This window comes from Dendropsophus ebraccatus, chromosome 5 (genome assembly GCF_027789765.1).
Source record: "Dendropsophus ebraccatus isolate aDenEbr1 chromosome 5, aDenEbr1.pat, whole genome shotgun sequence".
NCBI classification, from domain to species: Eukaryota; Metazoa; Chordata; class Amphibia; order Anura; family Hylidae; genus Dendropsophus; species Dendropsophus ebraccatus.
In genome coordinates, this window is record NC_091458.1 from 149,383,427 (window position 1) to 149,409,048 (window position 25,622).

Below are 25,622 nucleotides of genomic sequence, written 5' to 3' on the forward strand. Positions count from 1 at the left end.
GGCGACCATTTTGGTCGCCATCTGGAGCCCTGCACTTATTACCGGGGACCATTCGGAGTAGGAATCATTGACCACCACTCTCTGGGTACGATTATTAAGCCAGTTTTCAATCCAGTTACACATTAAATTTTCCAAACCAATAGACTTTAACTTACCCATCAGATGTCCATGAGGAACTGTGTCAAACGCTTTTGCAAAATCCAGGTACACTATATCCACAGCCGCGCCGCCATCCAGGCTTCTACTTACCTCTTCATAGAAACATATTAGGTTGGTTTGACAGCTTCTGTCCTTAGTAAAACCATGCTGGTTATCACTTATAATACTATTAGCCACTACATATTCTTGGATGTAGTCCCTTATAAGCCCCTCAAATAGTTTCCCCACAATGGACGTTAAGCTTACGGGTCTATAGTTACCTGGGGAAGTTCGAAAGCCCTTTTTGAAGATCGGCACTACATTTGCCTTACGCCAGTCCCTCGGCACAATACCATGCTTGGCCGAAACACGTCCTTGTACCATATGTTTGCTACACTACAATAAAGAAGCATAATTTACTTGGTGAGTGCCGGGCTCTTCCTAATATCTGAACATTTTCTCACCTCGAGCACCACCGCCACGGAAGTGCCGTCTTCTACATATTTCTAATTGTGTAGATCAGTCTGTTTATACTAAACGTGTCTACTGAAAAGTAAGTGTCTATCAATCCTAAAGGAAAAGTCCAGTGAAAATGTTTATGTGTTGCATTGCCACCCAAAAGTGTTACAAATTACCAATATACACTTATTACGTGAAATGCTTATAAAGTGCTTTTTTCCCTGAACTTACTGCTGCATCAAGGCATCAATTCCTGGATAACATGGTGATGTCACTTCCTGGATAACATGGTGATGTCACGACTGTGACGTCTGTGGCTGCTGGATAGGTTGATGGTAGAGGGATGCTCAGTAGTAAGTGCAGGGAAAAAAGCACTTTATAAGCATTTCCCGTAATAAGTGTATATTGGTGATTTGTATAGCTTTTGGGAGGCAATACAATACTTTAATAAAAATTTTCACCGGACTTCTCCTTTAACTAAAGCTCTCGTCCCTTGTAGTTTAACCTTTTAATTCTACAACTATATTGTCATTTTTCCAACATTTCCATTATTACACAATGCAAACAATAATAATGATTGTTCTGTGACTTAGGTATTCTCTTCTAGTGTCCCCATAGTTGTAAGGGAGGGGTATAGGGATACAAAGGGTGAGCATTGTCTTTGGCACAGGGTATAAGGGGAATCTCTGTCACATCCCCTAGTCAGTCCTGCTAGTAGCTTGTTCGGTGACTGTCACCCCTCGTCCCTCATTCATTTGGGATATCACCATGCAGAATTAGCATGCTGGATTCCAAACTCTACAACCATCAGAAAGCCAGGCATAATACTGTAAATGAGAAAGTTAGATCAGTAAACATCTTTTACTTTTACATTTGCGTAGTGAAAACCTGCCTGTCTAGCACCTGAAGATCGGGTAACTTTGGATACGACCAAGCTGGGTCAGTTCCGTTCATGAGCTCTATGGAATCAGAATAGGCACAGAACTGACCCAGCGTGGTCGCATCCGATCTTCTGGCGCTGATCAGGTGAAGAATCATAATGACAGGTAAGTAGGTTAGAGTTATTTCTAGGTGGTGTCAGTGACTGTCAGTTATTTTGTTTTCGTAGCATAGTAGTCAGTAGTTCAGCTCTGTTCCTAATTGATTGGTATTACATGATAGTTCCAGGTTATGGTCCGTTTACACAAAGCGATAATTCGCCCAATCGATCATTTAACAATTTTGAATTAATAATTAGTTTTTTATAACGATCAGCGTTTAGACAAATTAATCGTTAGAAAATTCATTAGAAAAATCGTTACTGCGATCGTTTTTAAGATTTAAGAAGCCCATCTCACACATAGGGTAAATCTTTGAAAGACTGTTTACGTGAAGCGATCTTCGAATTTTTAGCGAACGACCAACGACTATTTGAGAACATGTTGAAAGATCACAATGAAAGATTTTTCGTTCGTCGCTTGATCGTTCGCTGTGTTTACACAGGCCAATTTTCGCTTGCTATTTCGAAAATTCGAACGATAATCGTTCCGTGTAAACGCACCATTATTCAAAGGGTTAGTTGCAGATTTACTCATTGGCCCAGATTAATCATGCTGCCTGAAAATCACACTATCTGTTTGTTTTTTTTGCACAGCAACCAATCACAGCTCAGGTTTTATGTCTTGGCAAGCGCTGGTAAAATGAAGCCTGAACTGTGATTGGTTGCAGTGGGAAGAAACACACGCTTTGGGTTTCAGACAATTTGATAAATCTGGGCCATTCAGTTTTTATCTGAAACGTGACTCCCAAGGGAGAGGTTATGTGACCGACATGACCTCTCTCTGTACGTCGCCGCTCCTGGGGACTGCACCTAATAGCTAGCATGGTGCAATTATCCATGTTGGCTATTTAACCATTTAGATGCTGCGTGCAAAATTGCTAGGGGCATTTAAATGGCGGTAAAATGCCTTCATTCACCATCAGTGGAGGTATTGGCTCCCCACAATGTGATCGCGGGAAGCCAATTGGCTAGGCCTGGCATGCTGCTGTGGGTCAGCTGCCCAACACAATGGCAGTGTCTGGCAGCCTCTGCAGAGGGAGCGGTGATTGCTAAGGTTGCTGGATACTGCGATTGTGTTGGGCAGCCTCCCCCTGTGTGCTGTACATAAGAAAAGTACATGGAGGGAACAAACCTCGCTCTGCATAGTGATAGTGCTAGAACAGAGCAGGAGATAGAGGGAACTATACATGTTGTTAAATAAAGTTATATTACAAAGTAATAAAACTTTATAAAAAGCAATGTATTGGCAAAGAAAAATGTAAAATTCCCTCATTCTCCGGAGGACCCCTTTAATTAAATTAAATAACAATCTTAAAAAAATTGTATGCAACGAAAAAACCCTATTCAGAAATAAAGAAAAGAAAGAAAGACATTTCTCATTCAAACTGGGCTTTATAAGAAGGAATTGATGAGTGATATATATATCCCAAATAGTATAAGACGTGTACTACCACTTCCCAGTATGGGTACCATTTGCTTCATTACTATGATAAATTAGCCACTATTAGCTGCCATTCATGGGCCAGCTCCCACCAGATTTTGGTACAGTTTACTACAAAAGGTTACACAGATTTGTATATTCTATTTAAAAATCTAAACTTTTCCAGTACTTATCAGCTGCTGTATGTTCTGCAGGAAGTATTGTATTCTATCCAGTCTGACACAGTGCTCTCTGCTGCCACCTCTGTCCATGTCAGGAACTGTCCAGAGCAGCAGCAAATCTCCATAGAAAACTTCTCCTGCTCTGGACAGTTCCTGACATGGACAGAGATGGCAGCAGAGAGCACTGTGTCAGACTGGAAAGAATACACCACTTCCTGCAGGACATACAGCAGCTGATGAGTTCTGGAAGACTTGAGATTATTAAATAGAAGTAAATTACAAATCTGGATAACTTTCTGACACCAGTTGATTTAAAATAAAACATTTTCCCCTTTAATATTATTCCCTGTGGATCTAGCAGGCCGTCGCTGACACTCCGGCAGGAGAGGACTGTCATGGTGGGATCCTTGTGAGAGGTTTTAGCGCTTACTCCAGCCTGGTTGTGCCGAGGCGGAGTGCTTCACTCCTGTACATTTTTAGCATACTTGGATGTATTATTAGTCCAGGTTTTTGAATGTCTTCTGAGGTTTACATGTGGCAGTACAGGTGTGGATGGTGCCGGGGGTCTGCGAAGTTTGACGTGACTCATTTCTCTAAAGTCTATAAAAAGCCGACATTTCCTATCGCTACCTTTAAACCCCAAACCCCGGTAAAAGGGGAAACAAGGTTGAAAACACATGAATCATACCTATTTTAAGTATGTTCTAGTTTTCTTTGTCTATATATAGCTTACCCTCCCTGTATATAAATTTAGCCCCATCACATGTGTGCTCGCTTAAAGCTGCCCCCAGATGTTCACCACCGCTGTCTGTGTACGTGTGCGCCAGCCTCACCTTATAAACACTAGAAAAGATGATAGCGGGGGGATCACTGAACCCCAATACCACCATCTCTGAGATCGCCATTAATCTTTACCTACAAATACGCTTTTTTTCTGTGTGTGTGTGTTTTTTTTTTTTTTTTTAATGGAAAGGGTTAAGTGGGATTCTGTTGCTATGACAACAGGATGCAGTATCAGTTCCGTGACACTGTTGCTATGGAGACATGACAATGATTCTCCAATTTAGCATCTTCTCTACCTCTCAGGGAGAACTGCATCTCATTAAGGAGGCAGCAGCCACTTGTATACCCAGGGTTGTCCTCAGAAAACCTTTCAGCAGACAAGCGGTTAAAGAGCCCAAAAAAAGGGGGGGAATTGATATTTTTTTTTACACGTATCCACACGACTGTGCATGTGTTTAAATGTACAAATGTGTCAGTGTAAATGGAGCGTGTGTATATGTATTTACAGACCTACCACCTAACACGTGAGATACTGATATGTGCATAGAGCCTACATGTATGTATATTGCCTGGTCCTACCAATGCTAATAGGTTTGGCTGGTATCTTCTGGCTCCTGGGCCATCCTGCTGTGAAGTCACGAGGAGGACGAGTCTCTTTGTTCGACGTCTATCAATTTCTTCTTTTATTTTTGCATAAAAAAAAATATTTTATATATATATAATATTTATTTGTATAGCACCAACAGATTCCGCAGCACTTTTATATATATAAAATTATGCATCTTTTATATTGTGTATGCAAATGGGAATTTCCCAGAAGTCCATGGATTTTGTGGATCCACGCTTCTCTTTGTTTGCATCTCTCACCGGCAACATACTACTATAAGACTCCCAGACAGGCTTATCGCTTATGATATCCCTGACCTCTAGCAATAAGAAGCTGCTCTCCCTCCGGATAATGCACTTAATCCCCCCCACCTATACTACTGTTGGAGCAGGTCCAGCGCCGACATGCTTAGCTGTGATGGAGAGAGATTTTTCTGTTTGTAAACACCCTTCTCGTGCTGCCATTAACCATTCCCTGCGGGGCACAAGCTGGCTTCACCGCCAGGCGTACAATGCAAACCAGAAAGCTAAACGTGTCTGAAGGCTTCTCGAGCACAGCTGAGGTGTTTACAAGACACGAGCAGAATCTCTGTTTTTGGGGAATGGCCTACAAAGCATCATTGCTACTAAAATCTGAAGATGTAAGTGCTGATGCTACCAGGCTACCTAATGCAGTTTCTACGATAAAAAAAAAATAAAAAATTCACAGTTAATTGTTGTAGTTTCCTATCGAGAACAGGTTTTCATACAGATTTGGCCAAATGTAATTTTATAAGCAACAGCTCGCTGCTAATGGCCAGACATGAAAATCGCTTAAAGCAGCCCCCCCAACTGCTAAAGAAAATAGTCAAAAAAATAATGAGGCTCTTGGCATACCATTTGCAAATAGTGTGCACCATCCCACCACGGTAAGGTGGCCTCATATATGGGATGGAAGCTACACTTAAAGGGGTCATCCAGCGCTACAAAAACATGGCCACTTTCCCCCTACTATTGTCTCCAGTTTGGGTGGGGTTTTGAAACTCATTTCCGTTGAAGTAAATGGAGCTTAATTGCAAACCACACCTGAACTGGAGACAACAGTAGGGGGAAAAATGGCCATGTATTTGTAGCGCTGGATAACCCCTTTAAGGCCCTATTACATGAAATGATTATTGGCCTTACCTGGCTGATTACCAGCCTTTCAGGCCAATAATCTTTTTGTGTAATACGACATGCTAAGAGGCCCTGATCAGCCAACATGCCAACCTGTCCGGGTAGTTTAACCTGTTACATGCCGCTGTCAAATCATGACTACAGAATGTAATGGGTTCCGACCGTGTAAGGAGGTTATACTTACTGATTGGAAGTTATGAGGTGGGGTAACAGCTTCGGATCATCTCCATGGCAATCCTTGGGGCACCCTGGCCGGCCATGGATATGCCTCCACACAGCCATATGCCTGAGGCAGAACAATGGTGACATATACAATACACTGCACTACAATGGTAGTGCAGTGTATTGTAACAGTGATCAGAAGATCACTGGTTAATGTACACAAGTGTGAAAGTAAAAAAGAAAGAGAGAAAAAATCCCCCCCCCATCCTCCCAAATAGTAAAATGACTAGTATTCCACATACAAAATAAACGGCTACATAAAACATAAAAAAAAACAAAACTATACGTTTTTGGTATGGCCACATCTGTCATGATCCAAACTATAAAACTATATTATTATTTATACCGCATGGTGCACACATTATATGTGTGTGTATATATATATATATATATATATATATAATTTATTTATTATTTATTTTTTCTTTTTTTTTTATTTATCATTACTTGCTTGAAAAAGGATCCTATGGATGGATCTGAAACGTTGCTACTGAGTGTATCTATGAGCTAATAAATCACCGTTTTGTTACACGACTTGAGAGTGCTGCAGTCATATCCTTCTTGTGGAATATCTACATTACACCAGTGGACCCAGGTGGGACAGCTGGCACCCGATTTATAGCCTTACCAGAGTGCTGCGGTCTTATTTTGTGTGTGTGTATATATATATATATATATATATATATATATATATATATATATATATATATATTTATTATTTATTTTTTCTTTTTTTTTATTTATCATGCTGGGAAACAAAGGTTCACACTGGGGAGGGGAGATTGCTGGCCCACCCCCAGTGCTTCATGACTGGCCCATGCTTAGACGTAGATCGACGCCGTCTGCAGGAACTGGTTCAAAAAAGGGGCCGCGGCACCAGCATCCCTGCGCCGGTCTGTTCATGTAAGAAACAAAAAGGCAATGTACCTATTAGGGGCCACCCTGGTATTTCCCTATTCATGTTCCAAATACCCGAAACCAAGTGGGACTTAAGGGGCTATGTATCAGGGTGGTTTGATGATCTCCCCACTATGAGGCACCCCTTAGCAATGGGTTACCTTCCCAGAAGGGATATCTGGCTATTCCTGTGTTTTTAAACTCACGAGTCCACGGACCCCTTTATTGCATATTTTAAAGGGAACCTGTCACCCCCCGTACCGGGGTGACAGGCTCCCGATCCCCCGTTAGAGACCCCTATACTTACCTCATCCCGCCGGGTCCCGCTTCTGGAGGTGGTCGGGTCCCGGAGATCTCAGCCGCTGCAGCCCGGCGCGCGCGCTGAGAGATGAGTCCAACACCCATAGAGAATGACAGGAGAGTCCAGCGCTCCGTCATTCTCTATGAGCGTTGGACTCATCTGTCAGCGCGCGCGCCGGGCTGCAGCGGCTGAGATCTCCGGGACCCGACCACCTCCAGAAGCGGGACCCGGCGGGATGAGGTAAGTATAGGGGTCTCTAACGGGGGGTCGGGAGCCTGTCACCCCGGCACGGGGGGTGACAGGTTCCCTTTAATTTATAGGGGGCAATGTATCAATAGAGACTCTTGAGTGAGTACTTCATTGGATTTTTTTTCACTGATCTACCTGAGCTTAGTGACTGTTGTATTTTGTTTACCTAGTCGCACATTCACTTTAACCCTTTGAGGACCAGGCCCAAAACCAGTATGAACTCCAGGCTTGTATCTGGTACCTTGTAACATTTCTGCTGCTTATGTCTTTGACTAACAGAGGTTTTTTCAGTCTGTATAAAGTTGTAGCAAACCCTCAGCCGTGGTCAGTATTCGTATGGTATATGGGTTTTTAACCTGATGTAGGGTGTGTTCACACGTACAGAATCTGCAGCAGATTTGATGACGCAGATTTGAATCTACAGCAGATCCGCTGCAGATTTGATGGCGTACAATTGATTTGCTTTGAATCTGCAGATTCAAATCTGCGCCATCAAATCTGCTGCAGATCCTGTACGTGTGAACGCACCCTTAGGCTATGTTCACACTGAGTATGAGTCCGGCCGCATTTCGTACGCCGCCGTACATGTGCGGCTGAAACTACGTGAACTATGCGAAAAATCGACGTGGCCGGATGCGTACGAACCGCGAACATACGCCCGTAGTACAGTTATGCTTCCCTAGCTTGTTTCGAAGCGATCTGAAACAGGTCATTTACTTGGAAATCTTCGCCCAGCCCAATAAAACTCACAGAACCTTTTGGATCGAAAATTCAAGTTCAATTTGGCTGAAATAAGTACTACGTAGGGGACCGCATGGAAATCCACGGCCGTGAGTTGGAACATTTCCGTCCTCAAACAATGGTCTTGTTCATTTTTCACGGCGCCGCATACGATCCGGCCGTAAGCTCATATGTAGTGTACACTGTGCGGGCGTATATCGTATACTTTCAAGCGAACGCATCAACCTCAAAACTAAGCGCGTATATTCGCGGTTCGCACTATGGCCGGACTCATACGCAGTGTGAACATAGCCTTAGGGTGCGTTTAAACGTACAGGATCTGCAGCAGATTTGATGGCGCAGATTTGAAGTTGCAGATTCAATGCAAAGTAACGCTGGGCCATCAAATCTGCTGCGGATCTGATGCAGATTCAAATCTGCGCCATCAAATCTGCTGCAGATCCTGTACGTGTGAACGCACCCGTAGGGTAGGTTTGTTATTTAGTCAATTCGTTTACATCTGACCCTGATCTGTTAAGGCCCTATTACACGAAACGATTATCGTCCGTATTCGGACGATATCGGCCGTTACGACCTATAGTCTTCTCCTGTAATAAAGGACAACGATCAGCTGACATGAACGATGTCGGCTAAACGTTGTTTTGTCTTTCAACATGTTGAAAGACAAATGGCTTAGATAGCAGCAATATGCCGCCGTCCCTCTGTGGAATAGGAGTGGCGGCAGTAGACCGCTGCTATCTTCTATGGGCTGCCCGGACGATCTAGCGATCACCCGGGCAGCTCCCTGCAGCCCCCCTGCTCGTACCTGCTCGCTGCCAACGCGTGTAATTGCGCCAGCAGCGAGTGAAGAACAATGACAGACCTCTATACTTTTGTCATCAGAACAAGGTACTATTTGTTGTGGTATTCTATCTACAACCCAGGCTTACAGCCACAAAACAACCTGTGTGGTGAGCATTTGCAATAATAGAAGCATACTTAGTAGAGATGAGCATGACTCGAGCAGTCCGCTTGCTCGGCATTTGAATACTGGTGGTTGAAGAAGTTGGATGCAGCCCTAGGGAGTCCTGGAAAACATGGATACAGCCATAGGCCATAAGCTATTAACATGTTTTCCAGGACTCCCTAGGGCTGCATCCAACTTCTTCAGCCATTGGTATTCAAATGCCGAGCAAGCGGACTGCTCGAGTCATGCTCATCTCTAATGCTTAGTTGTTGCTCCCTAAGCATTCTACCTTTGGCTTAGCAGTGATGTAACCCAGTCCACTTGGGGGGCCGTACAGTTGTTTTGAGGAATACCACTCTCTCTACTGCCCCAATGTACTAAAAACTGCTTTAAAGCGAATCTGTGCTGCCAGACATGCCCCCCATGACGCCGATACCGTTCTGTTGTGTTCCTCAATGCATGTCTGGTTCTGGGGTCTGTCTGTCTACCAGGGTCGGTATATGAGCTAAAATTAACTATAACTTTGGAAGCACTGTGTCATCCTGTGCCCTAGGCCTGCAGTGCCTCTCTCCCCAACTTTCCTCTGTCGTCATGCCCCTGGGCTAGTTCTTCATCCTAGGGCACGGATGCTCTAGGCCCCGCCTCAAAGACACTGTGCCACCGAAATAAAAGTTTTTAGCCAGAATACTGGCCCCAGGAGACAGACATGGATTGGGGGAGACGGTACCTGTGGGTTGGGGGCGCAGCAGGCAATACAGATCATCTTTAAATCAATTAAAAAAGTTTATTACCCCGATCCAGTGATTGCTTCCTCCAGCACTTCCTGCTGTTGCCGACATGTCATTGCTGGCTGTGGAAACAGAACGCAATGCCAAGGTTAAGAGGTAAGTATAATAGAATTTGGCAGGAAGTTAGAACTTCTTTATAGGTGTTGGGCAACCCCTTTAACTAGTAGATGTGAGATCTATGCTGCTTACAGGGGAACTAAAGGGTTTTCATCCATTATACAATCTCTATTCTAAGTAATGATTTTTGTCAGTACCTTGTTTCACTTGTCTTTACTTGGAACATTGAACTCGGATTCCTTAAATATCCCAAACATCATGTTTTTTCTTTTTTTTTTTAGCGGAACTTTCTAAAAATACTTCCCAAACCTCCGACATGTTCACAGCCCAGTAAAGTGGTCCCATTCACGGCTAAGGCCAGTGCGGTCACTAATAACAGGTTTCTGGATATTTCTACTGGTGGTTTCTGCTTGTCCTTAAATCACTTTCCCCAGAAACAGTCAGCCACTGAGTGCACTTTGGCTGGAAAATGAAGATGGCCGATAGGAGCTACTGCTGAATATAGCCAGGACTGCACACAGCAAGGCAACACCCTCTAAGGAGTGACTGACGCCATCCTGCCAGCAGGTGAACCAGCACAGGTCAGGAAATGGCCATCTGAGGGCCAGAAATAGCAGCACTTTACTCCCTGGCAGTAGAGGGAAATATTCCGATAAAGGTACGGGATAGCAGGTATTGACTGATGGTGTACTCTCTCCTGTGCAGACCAGTATGAGACTAGACAATAGTCTACATAGTAAAGATACTGCATAGCTTTTCACTATAGAACTGCCTTATGTCTAGTGACCTCATGCAGATTCTTCTCATGAATATTCATTTCTCCCACAAAATTGATATTTTCACAGTATTTTAGTATTTCATTGAGTATTCAGCTTTCGACTTTGAACTCTGAGGACATTATTAAAGTCAGGTGAATTTTTTTTTTACAGTGTTGTACTGCCGCCCAAAAGTTATACAAATGACCAATATACACTTATTACGAGAAATGCTGATAAAGTGCTTTTTTCCTGCACTTACTACTGCATCAAGGCTTCACTTCCTGGATAACATGGTGATGTCACTTCCTGGATAACCTGGTGATGTCACTTCCTGGATAACCTGGTGATGTCACTTCCTGGATAACCTGGTGATGTCACTTCCTGGATAACCTGGTGATGTCACTTCCTGGATAACATGGTGATGTCACTTCCCGACTCTCAGAGCTGTGCGGGCTGTGGCTGCTGGAGAGGATGATGGCAGGGGGAGACTAAGGGACACAGGGCACTAGAGGGACACTGAGCATCTCTCTGCCATCATCCTCTCCAGCAGCCACAGCCCACACAGCTCTGGGAGTCGGGTCGTGACATCACCATGTTATCCAGGAAGTGACATCACCATTTAATCCAGGAAGTGACATCACCATTTAATCCAGGAAGTGACATCACCATTTAATCCAGGAAGTGACATCACCATTTAATCCAGGAAGTGACATCACCATTTACTCCAGGAAGTGACATCACCATTTAATCCAGGAAGTGACATCACCATTTAATCCAGGAAGTGACATCACCATTTAATCCAGGAAGTGACGTCACTTCCTGGATTAAATGGTGATGTCACTTACTGGATAACATGGTGATGTCACTTACTGGATAACATGGTGATGTCACTTACTGGATAACATGGTGATGTCACTTACTGGATTAAATGGTGATGTCACTTCCTGGATTAAATGGTGATGTCACTTCCTGGATTAAATGGTGATGTCACTTCCTGGATTAAATGGTGATGTCACTTCCTGGATTAAATGGTGATGTCACGACCCGACTCCCAGAGCTGTGTGAGCTGTGGCTGCTGGAGAGGATGATGGCAGAGAGATGCTCAGTGTCCCTCTAGTGCCCTGTGTCCCTTAGTCTCCCCCTGCCATCATCCTCTCCAGCAGCCCCAGCCCGCACAGCTCTGAGAGTCGGGAAGTGACATCACCATGTTATCCAGGAAGTGACATCATTATTTAATCCAGTAAGTGAAAAAAGCACTTTATAATCATTTTCCGTAATAAGTGTATATTGGGGATTTGTATAACTTTTAAGGGACAATACAATACTTGAATAAAAATTTTCACCGGACTTCTCCTTTAAGGGTGAACCACAAATGAACCATAAAACATCATAATGCAGAGGTATTGCAGGCAGATGGGTATGAGTATGACCAGGCTAGCATCAGTAATAAATAATTTCCTTCTTGAAGCGCCATTAAAGGGGTACTCCAGAGGAGTACTAAGGAGTATAACCTTCTGACAATGTTTGATTAAAAAAAAAAAAAAACTCCAGAGTACCGCCTTTAAATCTACGGTTGATGTTGTAGAGTTCAGCTTTTTATTTATTTATTTATTTACTTATTTATTAATATTGATAAAATGTGCGGCATCAAATCAGTAGCATCACACCTGCAGCGGATTAAGTATGTGTAAAAGTATCCATGCTGTATTCCAACTCATTGTACAGAAAATACACTCTGATGGTCCTTGTGAGCTTGGTGCTTACAGTCTGATTCAGAGAGACATCAGCTGCAACCCTACAGAGGAAAGGCCCAGCCTAGCCATAGTAATGTTTGAACCAGGAGTAGACACAGACTGCAGAGGGCCCTCGCGCAAAAAATGTGCTTGGGCCTCCTATAACCTAATCGTAAGTTATTACAGCGCAGTTATATCCAGTGACTCACAGGGGGCATCTTCTCACAGGTGATATTTGCAATAGCAATTTTTCACTTTTTTTTATCTCTCCATCTTCCCCGGCCATCAGGAAGACTTCTACAAGCTACAAATCACCTCCACAGATTCTGCCAAACAAACATTTTAACACAATCCTCCACTCCACAACTGGTTCCAACAGGCGCAGGTTCAGGTAAAAAAGCAAGGCAAAATGAAATACTAAAAATTTATTAAAAAACGACACAACACATTTCAGGATCACACCGATCCCTTTCTCAAGTGTCTGAGAAAGGAGCGCTGTTCATTTTTACAACCTCCATCGTTTTTGCCTCACACAGTTATAGTGCTTACTTTGTGCCCTCATATAATAGACCCCTTCTATGACCCTATAAAGTAGTTGCCACTCTGTTCTCCCATATAGTAGTTCCCTAATATGCTCGCACATAGTGTTTTGCCCCAGTATTGTAGTCAGCCCTTATATTAGTATATATGTCCTTTTTGTGGCCCCGTATAGTATATAGGTGCCCTCTGTGCCCCCGTGTAGTATATAGGTCTCCTTTGTGCCCCATGTAGTATATAGGTCCCCTATGTGCCCCTATGAAGTATATAGGTCCCCTCTGTGCCCCTGTGTAGTATATAGGTCCCCTATGTGCCCCTATGAAGTATATAGGTCCCCTCTGTGCCCCTATGTAGTTTATATGTTCCCTCTGTGCCCCCATGTAATATATAGGTGCCCTCTGTGCCACTATGTAGTTTATATATTCCCTCTGTGCCCCCATGTAATATATAGGTCCCCTCTGTGCTTCCATATGCTATATAGGCCCTGTTCTTCATGCCAGTGATAACAAAACAAGCAAAAGAAAACTCCCTGTCACCGGCTCCCCGTGAATGTTGTGTTTACCTGGGAATCCGGCACATGTACCTTGGATTATCAGGAGAACCCTGCAGCACAGCTTAGATGTAGGGCACCTCCAGAGGATCCTCTGGTGGGTTCTGACGTCTGTGCTGTACTGCAGTCTGAGTGGGCCCCTCCACCACCCGGACCCCTGTGAAGCCAAACCAGCTGCACTGGCTATATGTCTGCCACTCGTTTTAACTCTAGTCCCGGAACTAAGAAGGTAACCTAGCCTTGTTATACATGTGTTCCATAGCATTAATCTAGAACCCATGTGTAGGCTTCTGGCTTGGCCTAAGGACTTTCAGCTCCCCCAGATGACTTTTAAAGTGTGGCCCCCTAATAGGAGTGGGGAAACGTGAGAAGGGATCTGTACTTGTAAAAGGGAAGAACTTTGACCTTCATCTCAATGGGACATGTCCTGTCTATTGTCCATGGGGCTTTAAAGGGGAACTCCACTTTGAAAGTACATTAAAAGTTATATAGACGTGTCTATATACTGTATTACCATATCTGTACTGTTCTTCCACTTTGGTAGCTGATTAAAACCCAGGAAGTGAAGAAAAATGCTCTCCTGCTCCTTCTGCTATCCCCACTTAGGAGACAAATATTCTATGCCTCTGTCTCACATTGTGTGTTTGCTGAGCACAGGCTGATAATGCAGACGGGGGTGATGTCACAGGAGGCTTGGCTGGATCCCCTGAGTGATCCACCATCTCTGTATGGCAAGAAGCAGCTGCTGCACTAATTTTACTAATTGTGCAAAACTCTGCAGTGAAATTAGGGCTGTGTTCACACATGTTGGAGTTACCTTGCAGTAGTGCAGCATCTTCACAAAAACGATGCAGTAAGACAATTAAGTGATGCTAAACGGCAGAGAGGATCAGAGCCGGCACTGCCAATCCCACCTGTACAAAACAGGCATAAATAGTATATATATGCCATGTAAGATAATATCGGATAAAGTCCTTATTGTGGGGCTCAATCTCAAAGATAAAAAAGGCTTGATCATAATATGTGCATGGAAATGAAAAGAAAAAACAAATTAAAAATTTAATGTAAAAAGTTCTTTATTCCAATATCGGCGTTACAGAAAGTAAAAGCGTTCTGTTAGGTGTTACAGGTAGAGAATACAGCGTGCTGTGTAGTGTTACAGGTAGTAACTGTGTGCTGTGTGGTGTTACAGGTAGAGAATACAGCGTGCTGTGTGGTGTTACAGGTAGAGAATACAGCGTGCTGTGTGGTGTTACAGGTAGAGAATACAGTGTGCTGTGTGGTGTTACAGGTAGAAAATACAGTGTGCTGTGTGGTGTTACAGGTAGAGAATACAGTGTGCTGTGTGGTGTTACAGGTAGAGAATACAGCGTGCTGTGTGGTGTTACAGGTAGTAACTGTGTGCTGTGTGGTGTTACAGGTAGAGAATACAGTGTGATGTGTGGTGTTACAGGTAGAGAATACAGTGTGTGCTGTGTGGTGTTACAGGTAGAGAATACAGTGTGCTGTGTGGTGTTACAGGTAGAGAATACAGCGCTGTGTGGTGTTACAGGTAGAGAATACAGTGTGCTGTGTGGTGTTACAGGTAGAGAATACAGTGTGCTGTGTGGTGTTACAGGTAGAGAATACAGGGTGCTGTGTGGTGTTACAGGTAGAGAATACAGCGTGCTGTGTGGTGTTACAGGTAGAGAATACAGTGTGCTGTGTGGTGTTACAGGAAGAGAATACAGTGTGCTGTGTGGTGTTACAGGTAGAGAATACAGCGTGCTGTGTGGTGTTACAGGAAGAGAATACAGTGCGCTGTGTGGTGTTACAGGTAGAGAATACAGCGTGCTGTGTGGTGTTACAGGTAGAGAATACAGTGCGCTGTGTGGTGTTACAGGTAGAAAATACAGCGTGCTGTGTGGTGTTACAGGTAGAGAATACAGTGCGCTGTGTGGTGTTACAGGTAGAGAATACAGTGTGCTGTGTGGTGTTACAGGTAGAGAATACAGGGTGCTGTGTGGTGTTACAGGTAGAGAATACAGCGTGCTGTGTGGTGTTACAGGTATAGAATACAGCGTGCTGTGTGGTGTTACAGGTAGAGAATACAGGGTGCTGTGTGGTGTTACAGCGTGCTGTGTGGTGTTACAGGTAGAGAATACAGCGTGCTGTGTGGTGTTACAGGTAGAGAGGTACAGTGTGCTGTGTAGGTGGGAACACAATGAAATGATAAAATACTGCATATAATTCAGTAACACACCGAAACTGCAATGTGTGAACACAGCCTAGATGTTCTGCAACAGATTTGGGCAGGGAAAGGGCAGGGTGGAGGACTGTGATGAACAGCTGAGGGAAAGCATTGCATTCTGGAGCCTGTAGTATTATGTACAACTGCTCAACCAGGAAGTACCGCCACACAATACAGAAAAAACTGGGATAGATAGGTAAATAAAGATATTTGCTTCTGCAGAAGGTTCTTTTTTTTTTTTTTTTTTTACCTCTACCTGGAGTTCCCCTTTAAATTAGAAAAAAAAACACGTTTCAGTATTTGGCTCTTATCAGTAAAAGAAAATCTAGGCGATAAATGGCCTTTACGAGTGGGTTCACACATACCAGAATTGCAGCAAAATCTATATGATTCCCAGTAGGGATGGTCTGAATCTGCTTCGGTTCGGGTTCGTACGAACCCGAACCCTCAAAAATTATTCCCGCTGTCTGCCCGCTCTGTGGAGAGGGTGGATACAGCGGGAGGACCGCCTGACCGCGGGCAGACAGCGGGAATCTGATGCCGAGCATTCGGGTTCATGCGAACCCGAACCGAAGCAGGTTCAGACCATCCCTAATTCCCAGCACTGTCATTTTGAATAGGTTTACATACTCACAGCAGAGTTTTCATTCCATTGCTAAAATGTAAACCCCGTCCCCCTTATACTCCTGGTGAATACTTTACCCGTCCGCGTTCCGGCCTGCGTCTGTGGCTCCTGGCATCCGGACGTCCTGTTCAGCCAACCAGGGGCTGCTGTGGGACAGCGCACTGATTTGCAGAGTGCAGAAGCAGGTCGGAACACGGACGGGTAAAGTATTCACTTGGCCGCAGGGCTCCAGACTAAAAAATTTACCTGGGAGCCATTGGCTCCTAACCTGAAAAATTTAGGCGCCAAATAGAATATTTGGTCGCCAACATTTTAAACCATGTAAAATTAATGTTATGTTAAATGGGACTTACTGTGTGCAGAGGCCACGGCAGCCTCCTCCTCCTTTAGATGCTTTCTTTTCTTAGTTTGAAAACGTTCAACATGGAAACTTGCAACTTGACAACCATATACAGTCTGACAACCATATACAGTCTGACTCAGTACTTCAGCTTCACTTGGCTAGCCTTTTAATGAGGCTTACTCTTCTGAACTTGAACCTAAAGGGAACCTTTCGACCCCCGTGCCGGGGTGACAGGCTCCCAACCCCCCGTTAGAGCCCCCTATACTCACCTTATCGCGTCGGGTCACGGAGATCTCAGCCGCTGCAGCCCGGCGTGCACACTGAGAGATGAGTCCAACGCTCATAGAGAATGACGGGAAAGTCCAGCGCTCCGTCATTCTCCGTGCCCCAACCATCTTCAGAAGTGGGACCCGGCGCGATGAGGTGAGTATAGGGGGTTCTAACGGGGGATTGGGAGCCTGTCACCCCGTCACCGGGGGTGACAGGTTCCCTTTAAAAGCTTGCAACAGTCTATACATACTGAGCTAGACTTATGACTGCAGCCATAGTGACCCCCCACAAGATGTGTATATAGATAGATATATCTCTCACCTAGTGACTAATGCAAGTGACCCCCTACAATACAGACACCTGAGGGGCCCTGATAATAATAATTGTGCATATATCTATCTCCCAGTGTCTGCAGCCAGTTTGCCCTCCCCTTATAGATGACCCCCTCCTTTTATAGATGACCCCCTCTACCCCCATTATAGATGCCCCCTCTTCTCCCCCCCTTATAGATACCCCCTCCCCTTATAGATGACCCCCTCTACCCCCATTATAGATGCCCCCTCTTCTCCCCCCCTTATAGATACCCCCTCCCCTTATAGATAGCCCCCTCTCCCCCCCTTGAAGATGGCCCCTCTTCTCCCCCCATTATAGATGCCCCCCTTCTCTTCCCCCCATTATAGATGCCCCCCCCTTTCCTCTATGCTAAGCAGTATTTAAAAAAAACAAACACACAAACTCACCTGACAACCCGCTCCCCCGGCGATCCTCTTCTTCTTTGGTTGCTGTCCCCGGCTGATGCGCGGCTGCCGGGGGTGTCCCGTCCTATCCCCGGCAGCGCGGCGCATCAGTGAGCTCCCTGTACGCCGGGGCTGTGACTTCTGACACAGGAAGCGTCTCTGACGTGCGCTTCCTGTGCCGGAAGTCAGGGCCCCAGGCAGCTCACTGATACGCCGTGCTGCCGGGGATAGGATGGGACACCCCCGGCAGCCGCGCATCAGCCGGGGACCCGGACTTAAAGAAACAGCACGCCGCCGCCGGGGCCAGTCGCAAATGGCGCCCAGATTAATAAATCTGGGCGCCATTTGCAAAATATCAGTCGCATTGGCAACCATTTTGGTCGCCATCTGGAGCCCTGGGCCGCCGCAGGTTAAGGAGGATGGGATTTACATACTCGCAGCTGAAAAAGTATGTAAACCTACTCAAAATTACAGTGCCAAAAATTGCAGCACATTTGGCTGTGGACTTGCAGTGTTAAATCCGCTGCGATTCCTGTACATGTGAACCCAGTGTAAAGGCAAAAGAAGATAGAGGAAAAAAGGGCAGGCGTCTTGTGTAATACCTGAGGATAAGTAGAGAGTTAACCAGTGATGTCAAACTGCTCACCTACCACTTGGGCTTGATGCATATCAAGCCTATCTGGACTTCAGCAAAGCTTTTGATACAGTTCCTCATAAATAGCTGATAGAGAAGTTGGAGAAAATTGGAATTAATCCCTGCGTAGTTCAGTGGATTTTGGTTGGCTGAAGGAGAGATATCAGAGGGTTGCTGTTAATGGTGAATATTCCGAGCAGAGACTGGTTACAAGTGGTGTGCCACAAGGGTCTGTTCTGGGTCCTATTCTTTTTAATATGTTTGTAAGTGACAAAGGAGAAGGGTTGGTAGGTAAAGCTTGTCTGTTTGCTGATGACACAAAAGTGTGCAATAGGGTGGATATTCCTGGAGGTGTCAGTAATATGGAAAATGATTTAGCTTTGCTAGATAAGTGATCTAAACTGTGGAAATTGAAGTTCAACATTTCCAAATGTAAAATAATGCACTTGGGGAGGAGGAATCCTCTAACCGAGTATCCCATCGGCAGTATTGTGTTGGAAAAGACTTCAGAAGAGAAGGATTTAGGGGTAGTGACAGCCTTAAAATGAGTCACCAGTGCAACCAGGCGGTGGGGAAAGCAAATCGTATGCTGGGGTGTTTATATATATATTGGTATGCTGGGGTGTATAGCTAGAGGTATAACCAGTAGGAAGAAGGAGATTGTGATCCCGCTGTATAGAGCTCTGGTGAGGCCACATCTGGAATACTGTGTCCAGTTCTGGAGACCTCATCTAAAAAAGGACATTGATAAAATAGAACGGGTCCAAAGACGGGCTACAAAAGGTGTGAGGCATAAACCATATCAGGAAAGACTTGGATTTGAATCTGTATAGTCTGGAGGAAAGAAGGGAAAGGGGGGACATGATTGAAACCTTTAAGTATGTTAAAGGAATAAATCAGGTTCAAGAGGGGAGTGTTTTTAGTAAAAAACTGAGCTCAAGAACAAGAGGACACAGTGAGAGGTTAGTTGGGGGAAAGATCAGAAGCAACGTGAGAAAATATTATTTTACTAAAAGAATAGTAGATACTTGGAACACTTCCAGCAGAGGTGGTTGGTAAATCTACAATAACAGAATTTAAACACGCCTGGGATAGACATATATATATCCTAAGATAATAAGAAAGAAAATACTAAAAGGGCAGACTAGATGGACCCAGTGGTCTTTTTCTGCCGACAATCTTCTATGTTTCTATGTAACCCTCACAACAAGTTGGGGTAACTGTCTTCGGAGAGGACAAAGCAATATGCAGAATTACTGAAGGACTGCTAAAGCTGGTAGTACCTGTAGACTCGATACTCCCATCAGGGGCCTCTATAGTTGCCAGTGCAAGTTAATAAAAAAGTTAGTACTTAAACCAGCATAATCCAGCGCTGTCCAAAGGATACCCGCAGCAGTCAAAGTAAAATAAAGGAGCACACGAATCACATGTTTTGGGAGTTCGACTCCCTTCCTCAGATACAATGCATAACAACCAAGCATAGTAGACAGGTTTAAAAGGACTAACAGAGCGCCAAAAAACATTGCTCAATTAGGAGGAGGAGTAATCTCCATGTAAACAAACATTAACAGCTACATTAAAATTGCTAGAAATAATACTTAAGTCCATTTAAAGCTCATAAGATGATAATATTAATGTACTGTATATAAAAACACTATAAACATATAGAAATACTGCATAGACAGAAAGTTATCTGAGCACTACAGAACCATGGCGTATAAAGTAGGCAGAACATTAGTTAGGGAGAGGGAATCTCCAGTGGGCAGAGACCTCATGCATAGGAGAAGAAATGGAGAAAAAAGGAATCTCCATACGACAGTCATGATGTAAAAACTGGGAGGATCGGTGCACTGTGCGGTGGTAGTCTCACCCCCATTGCACCCAACTGCCTCATTAGCATATGTATTAAACTATAAAGTACATACCAGCAGGTAAGGGCCCTATTACACGGGACAATTATCCTACGAATTATTGTTATAGTGTTTCAAATTTAAACGATGATTGTTTTGTGTAAATGTCACCATCGATGAAACGACCAACAAGGAATCTTCATCGTTGCGGACACCAAAATCATTGTTAATCGTTCGCTGTAATTTCACATTGGTTTACTAACCTTTCAGCGTAATTGCACATCGTCCCTTCATTTGCTGGGACCAGATGGAGTAAACGATCGTTACTAACGACTATCAGTCTATGTAATATGGTGAACAATTTGAGGTTAACGATAAACTGCATAGTTTTTCGTTAATCGTTAAAAATTCTCTCTAATAGGACCTTTAAATGCTTCTAACCTGCTAATAGTTTCCCTATAAGTGGCCAATAGGTTTCATACTATTGAGTAACTAAGAGGGCAGTTACATGGTTGGTACAATTGAAAACAAGACCTATATCCATCAGGCTCATTTTGTATACAGAATATGCAAAGAGGAGCCTGTGGAGCCTCATCAAATCGTCTCAAAACACAGGACTAGCCAGATATCCCTCCAAGGGGCAGCTCCTGTAAGGAAACCACCAGAACCACCATATTAAGTGGCCCTATAAGTCAGTGTAATGACAAAGGAAAGTCCAAGGCCAGGTAACCATCCACATACAGCTGTTTCGGGGTGTTGCCCCTCATCAGTGAGGAGCAGGATTCTTGCTAGGTGGGAGCAATGCCTAGTAGAGCCATAAGAGAAACACATCGCTGATCTCAGGGAGACCAGCCAAACGACAACACCGCCGGCTGCTAGTGAAAGCGCTCAAAGCAGTGAAGTCCTAGGTGCATTGCCCCCTGGGAAACATGAATATGCAAAAGAGGAGTCCGTGGAGCCTCATCAAAGAGTCTCAAAACACAGGACTAGCCAGATATCCCTCTGGGAAGGACCCAGCCAAGGGGCGGCTCCTGTAAGGAAACCACCAAAACCACCATATTAAGTAGCCCTATAAGTCAATGTAATGACAAGGGGAAAACCAAGGCTAGGTAACCATCCGGAGGGATATCTGGCTAGTCCTGTGTTTTGAGACTCTTTGATGAGGCTCCACGGGCTGCTCTTTTGCATATTCATGTTTCCCAGGGGGCAATGCACCTAGGACTTCACTGCTTTGAGCGCTTTCACTAGCAGCCGGCAATGTTGTCGTTTGGCTGGTCTCCCTCAGATCAGTGATCTGTTTCTTTTATTTTGTATACAGGGCCACTTCCCCCCCCCCCTTCCCCTAAACAAATAGAAATCGTGCTGTGTATATTCAGATTTAGGCTGGGTTCACACTGCGTTTTTCCAACCCTTTTAACGTATACGTTTTATGGAAAAAAAACGGCAAAAAAATTCAATTGTGTGTCATCTGTTTGGATCCGTTTTCCATTGATTTCCATTAAAAAAAAAAAAAGGGGGGGGGGGGGGGAAATCGGAATGGAACCAAAGTAACCAATTAAAAATGGATACGTTGAACGGATTGCAAAAATGCAATGTGAACCCAGCCTAACTTTGCATGATGTTACATCTTCATCTTCATCAATGTTTTCTTTTTTCACTTTTTCTCATCTTGGCAGTGACAGCCTGCTCAGCCAATCGCTGGCCACTGCGTTGTCCTATCTCAGTCAGTGATTGGCTAAGCAAGCTGTCACTGCCAAGATGTTCCGCCTCAGAAGAGGTGGGATTGTTAAGCTGAAGATCATGTCTTGAGGACACTGGGGGAGCATGGAAAGGTAAGAATAGGCTGATTGTTACGTTCTTCCCAACGTGTCTGATGAAAAGCGCATAAGCGTAAGAAACAGCTGTCACAGGTTTTAATGTTTTTCGGCATCCCTGCCGTCTGCTAGCTACTCTAGCTTCTTAGAATATGTTGTTTTTTTTAAAAAAAGAAGACTTCAATCGGTGAGTGCCTCCTTTTTTCTCCTTTCGTTATTGGATTGCACGGCTCAGTGCCTATCTCATTGGAAGAGCACCCCATTTTCTTATATGATAGACTGCCTTTCCTACATGCTGTGGTAAATGGTTGTGCCGGTCTACTCTTTTTCTCATTGCCAGTGATATTAAAACTTTAGTTTGAGCGGAATACCCCTTTAAGGCAGTACAAGACAGACTTCACCAGAAGTCAGAAGCAAGCAACAATATGCTATAAAAATGGGTTTGCATCGTGACTGCGGATGTGCTGCCCAGGGCCACATATACATATAACATATGAACCATTCCACCAAGGACAGAACTTTGTTCTCAATGATCTTACATTACACGTACGCTTCATCCCCAGCAGCCACGTCCATGCTTGTCTCTTCCATGGCTTTATGTCCTTTACACAAAGAAAATTTACCATATATTTGTTCACCAATTTTTTTTTCTTTCAAATCAACTGGTGCCAGAAAGTGCCAGAGATTTGTAAATTACTTCTTTTAAAAAATCTTGAGTATTCTAGTACTTATGAGCTGCTGTATGTCCTGCAGGAAGTGGTATTTATTTCCACTCTAGATAGCAGGAGAGGTTTTCTATGGGGATTTGCTGCTGCTCTGGACAGTTTCTGACATGGACAGAGGTGGCAGCAGAGAGCACTGAGTCAGACTAGAAAAAAAAACACCACTTCCTGCAGCACTTCCAGCAGCTAATAAGTCCTGAAAGACTCAAAATTTCTTAATAAAAGTAAATTACAAATCTCTGGCACTTTCTGGCATTAGCTAATTTGAAAGGAAAAAATGTGGGTGAACAACCCCTTTAAGCTTGTGCTACATGTCTCCATGTAATTGTGAGCTCTTGTACATTCTTCTTCTTCCTTTTCCGTAGCATATCCTCCATTCTTATGACATCATCATCATCATCATCATCACTGCTGGGTCACTTGGTTGTTGTTAAACACTTTCCATGAGAAATATCAGCGGAGCCTCGTCTAATGTAATTGCCTTATTAGTACTAATCTGTTTTACCGCTTACCCGCCAACCTTGAGGATAATATACAGTATTGCAGTGCAAGTTCCCGGCAGGGATAACAGTGCAGATGATGATGACCCAGGAGTGACATTTCATCTCCCAACAACCTTTGTTTCTCTTCCCCCTCCCTCCTCCGTGTTCCCTTTCTCTCCGCTTCGATGCCCCCTGCACCCGTCGTAGTCTTTTGCACACATAACCTTGGCTCTGTACACCGGGCATCGGCTCCTTTGAGCAGGAAATTGTACAAACTGAGTAAAAAAATGGAAAAAAAAGAGATGCCGGAGACGTAAAAAATGATGAGAGGAAGAGGTGGCAGAGACGGAGGGGGAGCGGTGGGCGGACCTCAGATTAGCAATTTCCCCCCTGACATCACGGCCCAAATAAGGAGCTTTGAAATAAACGTGTGTTATTTTCTTTCATGCTTTCCTCCTGACACTGAAGATTCACTGCAGGCAGAGCAGACCCAGACGAGGGAGCAGGTGAGACACCGACTTCTTATAGCTTTACCAAGACATTCCGCGGCGAACATTTATATGTTGCTTTACGAAGGGTTAACCCAGCAGGACAGCATCTTTAAATGAAGGGGCTGTGTGAGTTAAAACTGGGGAGGGAGGGGAGGCTGCCGAGGATCCCCCATCTGCTGCAGAATAACGGAGACTGGGCTAGCGGGGAATACAGAGTTTCTTGTGGTCCAGTGACACTACTATAAATTAGTCACTCAGGCGTGAGGGTTGTGACAGCATGTGACCAAGCTCTCGCTCTTTCATTTCTGATACTTCGCCTTCTTCATTGTGCCATTTGTTGATGATTTCCCTTTGTTTCCATATGTCCTTCTTATACCCATGTTCATGTTCTAACACACAGTTCAGCAGATTCCACTTTTCCACTCTCTAAGGATATTCGTTTTAAGGCGCTACTCCAGTATTTGCACCGCCAGGTCACATGCTTTATTTAAGGTGACCCAATCAAGTATGGTGCATTGTTGTTTTTATATATATATATATATATATATATATATATATATATATATATATATATATATATATATATAATTTTAATGTGAGGTGTAGAATGACTTCATTTATATCCACTTTATATTATATTGTGCTTAGACCGTTCCTTAATGCTGAGCCAGCTAGATTCCCACCCTAAACCTCGTATTCGAATATCCAGTCAAACTTTACTTTTTTTTTTTTTTAGACCATACAGAATGGTCCCGATCCAGATGTGTTAACTTTGCGTTTATACCGTTCATTCCTTCTTGGCGTGATATTTGCTTCATGTTTCGCAGTCCACATGTAGTAAGTTTGAGTAGAAATATGTGATTGTGAGCTCTTGAGAACAGAGCAACCCTGTGTGCTTCAAAAAGAGGGAGGTGTGCTTGGGAGGGACCCTCTGTAGGGCTCTGTCCGGAGATGAGAAGCTCTCTTGTTATTTAACCAGTTTACAGCTGCGTTGGGACCAGTAGCTTGAGTCTGGATACGGAGAAAGCTCTTGCCCCCTCACCCATGTTACATACATACTACACAAGTGAAAGGTACCTGCGTTTTGATAAACTGTGTTGACCGTTTATGGTTGGACCCATGAAATAGGAATAGGTCTGTGGACTGTCTGCTTCATACCCTGACATTTCCATGCAGATGTTATTCACTTACGACCTATGTTTTTTTTTATTTATTTTTATATTTGTCACTGTGTCTTAAAGGAGTGTTCTTATCTCAGCCAATATAGTTATACGTTTCAGGGCTGGATTGCCACTCTGGGCTCCGGGATCTCCTTCAGAGCTGATGGACTGCCCACTTGGCCAGTCAGTGACTAGGGCAGGACACCACTGCAGTCACTGATTGGCTGAGTGGGCAATCCATCAACCGGGTAAGGCATTTTCCCCCAAGTTGCCTTATTTTGGGGGTCCTGGAGCCTGTCAAACGGCGCATCGACGGAGAAAGGTAAGCAATAACTGTGTATCATGTTCCCCCTGCCCCTGCCGGCTGACAATTTTATTTTTTTTAATTGCTGTAATTCTCCTTTAAATATTTTTGCAAATATATTAATTTAGTAAACTTGTGTCCTTTTCTTGATATGCTGCTTTTTCCCTCTTATTGTTGACACCTCATTGTCTAGATTACCGACCACCACTCTGCTCTAAAAGCGGTGGTCTGGCTGGTGTATATATAGATATAGTACACATATATATATATATATAGTATATATATATATATATATATATACACGCTGACTCTCTCCATTAATATTTTAACTATATATACATCAGCCAGACCACTGCTTTTAGATCAGAGAGGTGGTCAGTAACCTAGACAACGGGCTGT

The 25,622-nt window shown here is 44.0% G+C and overlaps 1 protein-coding gene across 4 annotated transcripts in view; it reads left to right on the forward strand.

Annotated features, from left to right (window-relative positions):
• The window catches only part of HIVEP3 (HIVEP zinc finger 3), an 82,076-nt gene that overhangs the window by 24,208 nt on the left and 32,246 nt on the right, over window positions 1-25,622 (forward strand). The window contains exon 1 of one of the 4 annotated variants that reach the window (XM_069971601.1): window positions 10,436-10,641. The exons of the other annotated variants lie outside the window; for them this stretch is intronic. The gene's annotated coding sequence lies outside the window, so the exon portion shown is untranslated. Of the gene's footprint in view, window positions 1-10,435; window positions 10,642-25,622 lie in introns of those variants that run through there. 4 annotated transcript variants of the gene reach the window in all.